Source organism: Pipra filicauda, unplaced genomic scaffold, assembly GCF_003945595.2.
Source record: "Pipra filicauda isolate LSUMZ 115617 unplaced genomic scaffold, ASM394559v2 scaffold229_size1253498_pilon, whole genome shotgun sequence".
NCBI classification, from domain to species: Eukaryota; Metazoa; Chordata; class Aves; order Passeriformes; family Pipridae; genus Pipra; species Pipra filicauda.
In genome coordinates, this window is record NW_024104342.1 from 159,356 (window position 1) to 168,251 (window position 8,896).

An 8,896-nucleotide genomic window follows, 5' to 3' on the forward strand; every position below is an offset into this window, starting at 1 on the left:
CCAATACAGGCCATTCTATAATTCCATTCTATGATTTTCTTATTTAGCAAATATGAATCATAATTTTAAAAGTCTTGCTGGTAACAAGGAAGATCTTTTCACTTGTAGACTCTATGACATACTTTATAAAGTATCATGTTCAGACAGATGTCTGTTCATCTGGCTCTGGAAAGCTAAACGAGCAATGAGACATTTACAAGGACTTATTTAGTTGGATTATTAATTTACCGGGAAAGCAATCTTTTTATCTTGTAGGGGATTATTTTAACTGTTGACTAAAGATTTAAAACACTGACGTTTTTAAGGCTAATGATAGGTTTTCTTTCCCATATATTTATGCTTCTGATTGCTTTTAAACTTACTATGTAATTAACTTAAAATAGTAATGAATAAAAGCCAAATATTTAATTTATACTCCTATTCACCATCATAAATGAAATAGAGCTATGGGTAAAACATACCAAATATATCTTCAGTAGTTTATAACAACACAATTGGATAAAGCTTATCCTCCTATCCAAAGCATATCACTTTCTTGCTAAATAAAAATATGTTAAACTTTATAAGACAATCATCTGAATTTGTAAGGCAATCTGTTCAATGTTCCTGACAATCTGTTTTAATGCCCCAAACTAGAATAAAAAATACTCTGCTTATCCACTTTTACGTGTTTCCATCTCTTCTTCTATTCTTGATGACAAATGAATATGTCTTTTGATGTCTATTCTACCAAAAAATGTTTAATCAACTATTACTCCTCTTGCAGATATTTCATATATTTGGGAACATAACTGAGGATTTAAAAAAAAAATCTCAATAAATAAAAATATTAATTAAATTATTACTTTTTAAAAACTAAAATCCTGACTGAATAAAACAAATTTAGTTCAGATCACTGATGTCTTCCTGAGTCTTCAAGCAGACTAAAATGAAAGTTATGGAAAACTTTACTCACAGAATTAATTTTGGAGCTTAGTTATGATGATTTAAATGCCTCTACTGCTAATTACTTCACTTATTGTTCTAGCATAAGGAAACAGAAAGAAAAAGAATGTTCTTGTACTACAATTCTTACAATTTTGTAATTCTTTCCTTGCTGACAAGCTAAAAAGCATCAATTCCAATGGCTAATTTCAAAGCCTTTATCAAGTCATAATGGCATAGCTAACACAGACTTTTGGAGCTGCAGTGATGCTCCCAGGTGTGCATAGAGCTTATGAATTCACTTATGAAGCTAGAAAAGGTGCATCAGACCCTTGTACTGGTTTTGAAAGGTTTTGTCTTTCACTAATTACACTAGGACTTACATCAGCCAGAATGTGAATGTCTATTTGGAGACATCTACAGTCCGGCATCCTGCAGACTGAACATACCATCAGAAAGTATGTTTGCCATTTCACTGGAAATCACATAAAATAGCTCAAAGATCCTGCTCTGATTTGATCTTTTTGGTTGGAGTTTTTTTACCTCTTTTTATTCAATTTAGTAAAACCAGAGAATTTCATCACAGAATCCAAGGCAGCATTTTGAACGAGGAAACACACAGGCTACCTCACACCCCACTGAGAAGTCTGTGGGCTCCTTATCTGAGCAGTTTTATATACAACAGGGCATGTAACCAACTTAACCAGTTGATTCCTCTGGTGAGACTGCTTAGCTGAATTTCATGGAAAAAAAATCATCAGAGAAGAGACAAGTGAATCGTAGGAGACAGTAATAAAAATATTACACATGAAGAAAAAATTAAATATGTGTTACAGGGTACATAAAAGAGCCAAATTCAAAAGTAACTTATAGAATGTTTTCCAATTGCTTAAATATTTCTCATCTCCTTTAAATTTACGTGGATTCTGTTGAGGAGCTAAAAAAATCTTAATTTAGCTCCACCATAAATAAATTAAACCAACAACAGAAGTGAGTTTGTTCTTTTTTTGATTTAAACCTTTCAAATTCCTATCATGTTCCTTAGGGCAGTATTTATTATTTATATACAGATAAACAGTGGCATGAGGCTCCTAATAATAGTGGGGGAAAAGAGCATAAAACAAGTGACTCATTAATCTTCAAACTATTCTTCTAAAGTAGAGAATATTTATTATATATTATTATATCTATTATATGATTATTATTATATTTATTAGAATATAAATTTACTATTAACTTGTTGCGAAACTAATTGCTAATTCTGTATCTGTGATCTGTCAAGAGTTGAGCTGTTTCAGGACACAAATGCAAGCATTTCTTTGCCAGTCCTACCTGCAAAACTCCATGTTAGGGATATTCATGGGACAAACTTGTCAGACTAAGCTGTGGGGAAAGCTGCTGTTGGCAAACTGTCTTCAGTTTAGCAGAACAGAGTATAGCATGTAGGAAATCAGTTCCCATTCATTTTCTTGCCAAAAGGGCTTCAAATTCCCATCCTATATGAATGGTATGAGACTGACATTTTGTCTTAGTGAAGTCACTTCAGTGACATTTGAAAATCGAAGTGTTGTATACACACAAGGATAGTAAGAACAACTTAATATTACCTTATATATGTCTTCCTCCTTGGTAGTTCAAAAAAATACTTTTCAAAGATGTTACTTCTGGTTTTTGTTGGACTAAGGACCACAGCTATGCCCAAGACACTTTTCTAGCCAGTATCAGGATCAAAAATAACATCCCACTTCCTCTTCTGACCTGCTACAAAGGGGCTAGACACACAGCCCTATTAGAAACTGTCCCCTCTAGGCTGTGTGATGTGACCCCAACTGTGCCTTTATTGCCTGCACAGGAGGACTGCTCTGTCAGCAGGTTGTAGGGGGGCATCCCTCAGTGCCCTGAGAACACCTCTCCCTTTCAGCTTGTGCAAGGCCTCAGTGGTGCTCTGTTGGTGACTTGGCTCTGCCTACGTATTTTGGACTTGTGATTTCTGAAGGAAATTTCGGAGGCTACGGAAAGAAATATCTGCAATAGAGCGCAGGGGATTGGACAAGTAGCATTTGTCCTACTGTTTCCAATGTCATTTACCCTGCTGACTGCCTGGTCAGCAGTATAAACAGCCAACTACCATATGAGAGTCTACACCTTTAGGTGTTTGGAAAGTAGATCTCATTCTATAGAAAAAGTCTGCTTATAAAGTATCAAGAAATTACGAATAACTTATTTCAGAGACCACATTGTTGAGAGTTGAAGACATTGGGTATCTAATGATCAAAAGTTTTTAATGAGGGTAGTGAAGACTGGAAATTCTGTTTTGTGTTAGACTTCTGAATTTCAACATTTGTTTTCAAACTCTGTATTTTGAGTCTTTGAAAATATTTCATTTTAGTAATGTTTACCATTTTCTTTTCATTATGAAAATTTTAAAGTATACTATTGTTATTGTGCAATGTTTTTCTTTTTTGTAGAAAATTAGACTTTCCTTAAAAAAACAAACAACTAAATATTTTGTTTCAAGAAGGTTGAAAGAGAAATTTTTTCATAGCCTATGCTTGCCCATGGTTAGTTCTCAGTGGAGATATACACAAAAGATAATCCCTTATTAAAATTCAGTTTATAGTGCTAAAGTTTTGCTATTGCAAACACATCCAAGAATCTTTTCATAGACAATAATCAAGATTTCCCAAAACAGCTGAGGAATGTAGCTCTATGAATTTGATTAAATTTGATGGAAGTCATGTAGCAAAATAGCTCAAAACAGCTTTGAGACTTTCAAGTAAAGTGTATTTTTAAAAGCCAGAATTTGCCCCACTGAGTTTAACTAAGGAATGAGCAGGTGACCCTGAATACTGAATGAGATTAATAAGGCAAATAGAGCAGACAGACAATAGGAAAGCTATTTCAGATCCTATTTTAAAATAGATCTAAAAAGATCTGATTGTTCAGATAGTATTCAATGATCTGAAGATGAACCTAAAGAAGCCTTTCTAATCAGTCTTGAAAGTTAGAAAAGGAAGGAAACAAAAATTCTCCTCCTCAACCTCCAATAAATACATTAGTAATGACCATTTAAGAACAAATGGTATAAGTCAAAAAATATGAGAGGCTCTTGAGGAAAAAAAAAAAAAGATGATATAACCCAAGCATCAGACAGTGTCACTTCTATTTCCTTCTGGAGAAATTTAAGTTAAATCTTCTCTGACCTTGTTTGTCTGGCTTTTTTTCTAGAGATATGCCAAATTATTTGAAGGTCTTTTATACTGTCAGAGACAGCTGTTAGAGTTGATGCAGATGTGGCTGGATATTCACTGCTATAAACACAGCTCTCACCAAACTGCATTACACCACCCTGGATCCTCAGTCCACAGGAGTGTATGAAAAGCACACAATATTAGAAAATGTGCTAACCACAGTATAATAGACAATTTTTAGCATGTCTTCATTCATGCCTTTAATTTTGTCCTATGTAAATTTTAGAAAGTCATCAAGTACAATATGGTCAAGTGGTTTTAATGTCCAAATAATGTCCAAAAGAGGTGACATTTAGTTCATTTTTACAATGGCAGAACCACAGCATTACTGGTTGTTCATAAATCCATTAAGCTTCTAAACAGAATCTGCTCTGACAAATACATCTCCAAGGTGTGTCAGTCTACATGTTTGCACTCTCCCAAGTATCTCTGTAGGTACATTACTGAGTCAATACATTGAGAAACAGGAAAAGATTTTTGAATGCTTCCTATCTACGCAAAAGTCTAATACGTCTTAAAGCACCACATGAAACAGAGACTGGTAAACAAAAGATCTCTTCAAAGTCTGGTGTTTGTATAACAGGTCACTGCATTTTAATAGAATTCTCACAGGTCTGACGTGCACTCAGCGAAAGAAGTTCCCATAAGAGATTATCACAGGAAAAAACTCATTCAAGTATGAAATTGTTTGTTATCAATAGACAACATGTATTCTAATTTATTTTGACTTGTTGGATTTGATTCACTGCTTTTGCATATGTTTGCTTTAGACGGGATAATCAAATCTGGCTGTGTATTAACTGAACTTTCTACCTCCATAAAAGCATGCATTGACCATTCACTGGCACTTCTCCAAAGGGAAGTACACAGCCCTTCTCACCAACAGGACCCTCCCACCTTATTTTTCCTTTCTCAGAGCAACAGACCAAAAGTTTCTTCAGAATACTTAGTAAGTAATGTACCCCTCTCTAGTCAGACTAAGGTTTTTGTTAGTATTTTTGCCTCTTCACCTAAAGAAATACTCTTACAGATAATGTAAGAGTATTTCTTTAGGTGAAGAGGCAAAAATATGTAATCATGTTCAGTGTATGTCTCCCCCCATCTAGGAGGAAGATAAAGCTAGTGATACCATTTGGAGGGTAAAGGCATAAAGAGCAATTGATTTCTTCCAGCTGTGAGGATAAATGGGTAGAGGAGACTAAACGTATCAGAGCTTCCCATAAATAGACATGCTTGAGGGAAAGGCTGAGGTGCAAGACTAGTATTATACACAGTAAAATCTTCATAAATGTCCTTATTGACATGTCTGTCTCATCTGTCAAAGTTGGTAGTCAACAAGTCAGAGTTCTGTAAGAAACCATGTTTTGTTACTGCCAGCCCCGACAAAATCACTGGGAGCTACTGTTTTGGTAACCATCGTAGAAGCAGAGTTTTATTTGTGGATTGGAAGACTAGTCCCTGGGAGGATGGTCAACATATTACTTATAACAGTGAAACAAACTTCTCCCTTTGGCATCCCGATGCAGGGGAAATGGTGCAGAGGACACAGGCTGGTCTCTAGAAATGCTGCGACTAATGCAAAATATCGCCTATTGAAAAAGTTTAAGCTATCTATCTTCTAAAACATTTCAGGAGGCACTGAGGAAGAATCCTGCCTGCATTCTTTCTGGGGTTCTGGCTAAAGGGTGACAAGCCTGAGCATAGTTTCTATAAAGGCAAGCTTAGTCATTAGGATGGAGTCAGCAGCAAAACCCTCTAACTGGGTTCTGTAATCACATTACAGCATCTGTACAGCAGTGGCTAAACCTGCTGCATGGGTGGCAGAGACTTCCTACCTGCCTCTTGTGGGTCACCTTTGTCTTAGCTTTACCTTGTCAATGTGTGAAGTGCACAGGCAAAACAAATCACCTACTATGGACCAGATGTCATTCAGGCAGCCCTTGATGTCAAAGTGTCACAAGGCACAGCACATACCACCAAGGAATTAGACTTGCAGGAGCAGCACTGGTGAGATAACTGGAAACACACAGAGACCATCCTGCTGGCTGTGCTACCAATTCACGCTCACTTTAGGAAGCCACTTTCTCCCAGTTTCCTCCCTCTGTAAACAAGAATACTGGTAAAGGCTCCTATGTACCTCACAGAACTATTGTTAGAACTAATTAATTTCTGATATCACACTGCACTGAAGATTTAACATTATAAAATAACTAGATATAATTTTAAATGCATTTTCTGTGTTATAAGCTACGTACATACACATGGCACTATTACTGAGTATGTACATCCACTTACTAACAAACCAGTTCTAGTAAACATGTACTAGTATAGCCTGGACAATACAACAGTGTTCAGAAGCCCCATGGAGAGCGCACTTGCATAAATTCCAGCAGAAGATGCTGCTATGTTCCAAAACATTATCAATTTCATCTGCCAAAGCTGGGAACACATATGAAGTGTACAATTCCATTATTTTGTTACTACATTTTCACTAAGACTTTTTCATTTCCATTCCTGCAATAAATGTATATGCTATAAATAAATGCTTTTTTATTGTGCTTTATGATTCTTATTATCTGCTGTAACTAGCCTTAAGGATTTTGTTACTGCTGTTTAACTATTTCTTACCTTGTTTGATTAACTCAGAAAGGTGTTTGATTTTTTTTTTTACTGTCAGAGAGTGCTCATCATGAAAGTAGGCAGGTAGACTGGTGATAATTAATACCTTATACTCATAAAGTACTTTTCATCAATAGTTATTCTGATTCTTTCCAAAATTCCAACAAATTTTCTGTTGTCTCCATTTTCTATATGAAGTAACTGAAATATTTTTTGAAGATTACATGCAGGAGGATAAATAAATAATATATATCTTAAGTATCCTGCAGAAGTGTAAGCAGATGAAGCAAAGCAAACCCCAAAAAAACAGAAGTCAAGAAGCCACACTACAGATATTGTTTGCTATTTTGTTGACTCAAAACTAAAATCCAAGACTTTCAAAAATTATTTCCTTTGCCATGAGAAAGAAAAATACTGTTGTTTTTTTGCTTGATGAATTTTTGAGGGAACATATATCTCTCAACGTATATGATTAGCAGTGGCACTGCTTTGCATTTGAACAACCTTGGGCTTCTCTGTCCTGTTTCAAGAGACAGCTCTCCTATGTGTGCTCCTCTGCAAGGGCTCCCTGTGGCTGCCTACACCGTCACTTACACAAGTGGAACACCCATTTTTCAGTTTCATGCTTTTCATTAGACAACGTGGTCTTGTCAGGTGTCGGTGAGTTTTGCCTCCTGCATACACAGCTGTTTTTGCTACTCAGGGTATTTTAATGCTTACTCCACCCATTTGGTTAATGAGAGCTGTAATCAGCTTCAATTCCAATAGGTCATTAACACCTCTCCCACAGCAACACAGAGCCAAAATTGGGCAGGTTTATTATGCCTGTTACAGCATGCAGTGGAAATACTTTCTGCAGGTTTTAAAATGTCTTTATTATAATTCACATTGGTAATAACTGTGAGCCATCCTCCTTGCTAGAGTAACAACAAAAATGAATAGCTCCTCTTGTCTTTTTTTCCTTCATGATTATGCTCTGAAATGTATATCATTCTCCTAACCTTTGAATTTAATTTCAAAAATATTTAAACTAAGTAAAAGCACTAGCATGAATGATTCTCAATATTTTGCTCCTCGCAAGAGAAAAATGCCAAGGATTAATAAATATATAGGAACTACATCTGGCTTAGAAAGTCGCCACTTAGTAACTGGTAGAATAAAAGGTGTCATAAGCGTCTATTCTTGTAATCATGCTCCAGTATCTTCTTTTATCCTTTTTTGTGACAAAATACTGGGCTGGATGGAACCTGTATGGCCTTTCTCTTGTTCTTAAAGGACAGGAAGCAGTTTTTACTTAACAGCTGAATTCCACCTGTTAAATGCACCTTACTACAGCATTCTGCATCAAGGAGCTGGCATTTCAAGAGAAAAGAGTTGATATGTGAATGGCACACCTTCATTCATTTTCGTTGTTTTCTTTTTTTAATTTTTGTGAATGAAGATGAGGCTATTAGTACAATATCTGCTTATGCCTGAGAGAAAAAAGGAGGAACATGACAGATACAAGAGGGCAGGATGTGGAGGAGAAGATATGCATCTCATAAAGTAATCTGTGCAGTAAGCTGGGAAATGACTGTTTCTTTAGGCTGCAAAAGCATTAGTATTTTTTCATTAACTTCAGTATGCCTATACATTCACAGCATTTTGCTGTGAACTGTTGCTGTTACGCGCTGTACAGACAGAGTTCGTAAACAAGGGTGAGTATTAGCAGGTGCTGTGAATTTAGCTATGGGCAGAGAAACACTACTGCATGCTTTGAGCCCAGCCCACTGCTCGGGACACCTCTCTTGCCTGCATGTTGCACCTGTCTACAATATCTGTAGACATCTATACTCTGAAAGTGAATAAGACCTATAAATGAGGGATAAGAACGGACTCTCTCTCAGTGGATTTTCATCCTTATTTTATATCTATTCATTTGCATGACCTGGAATTGGAACTAGATGAGAGAGTTGGACCCCACTAGAAAAATGAGCTGATTTTCAGCAACTGAACATCTGGCTCTTTTCCCCTAAGAAAAAAAAAAGATAAAAAAAATTTAGATAGTTAAAAATATAGCTAACAGAAGGCATTAATGTGCGAAAGTTTTATTATTTTCTTGG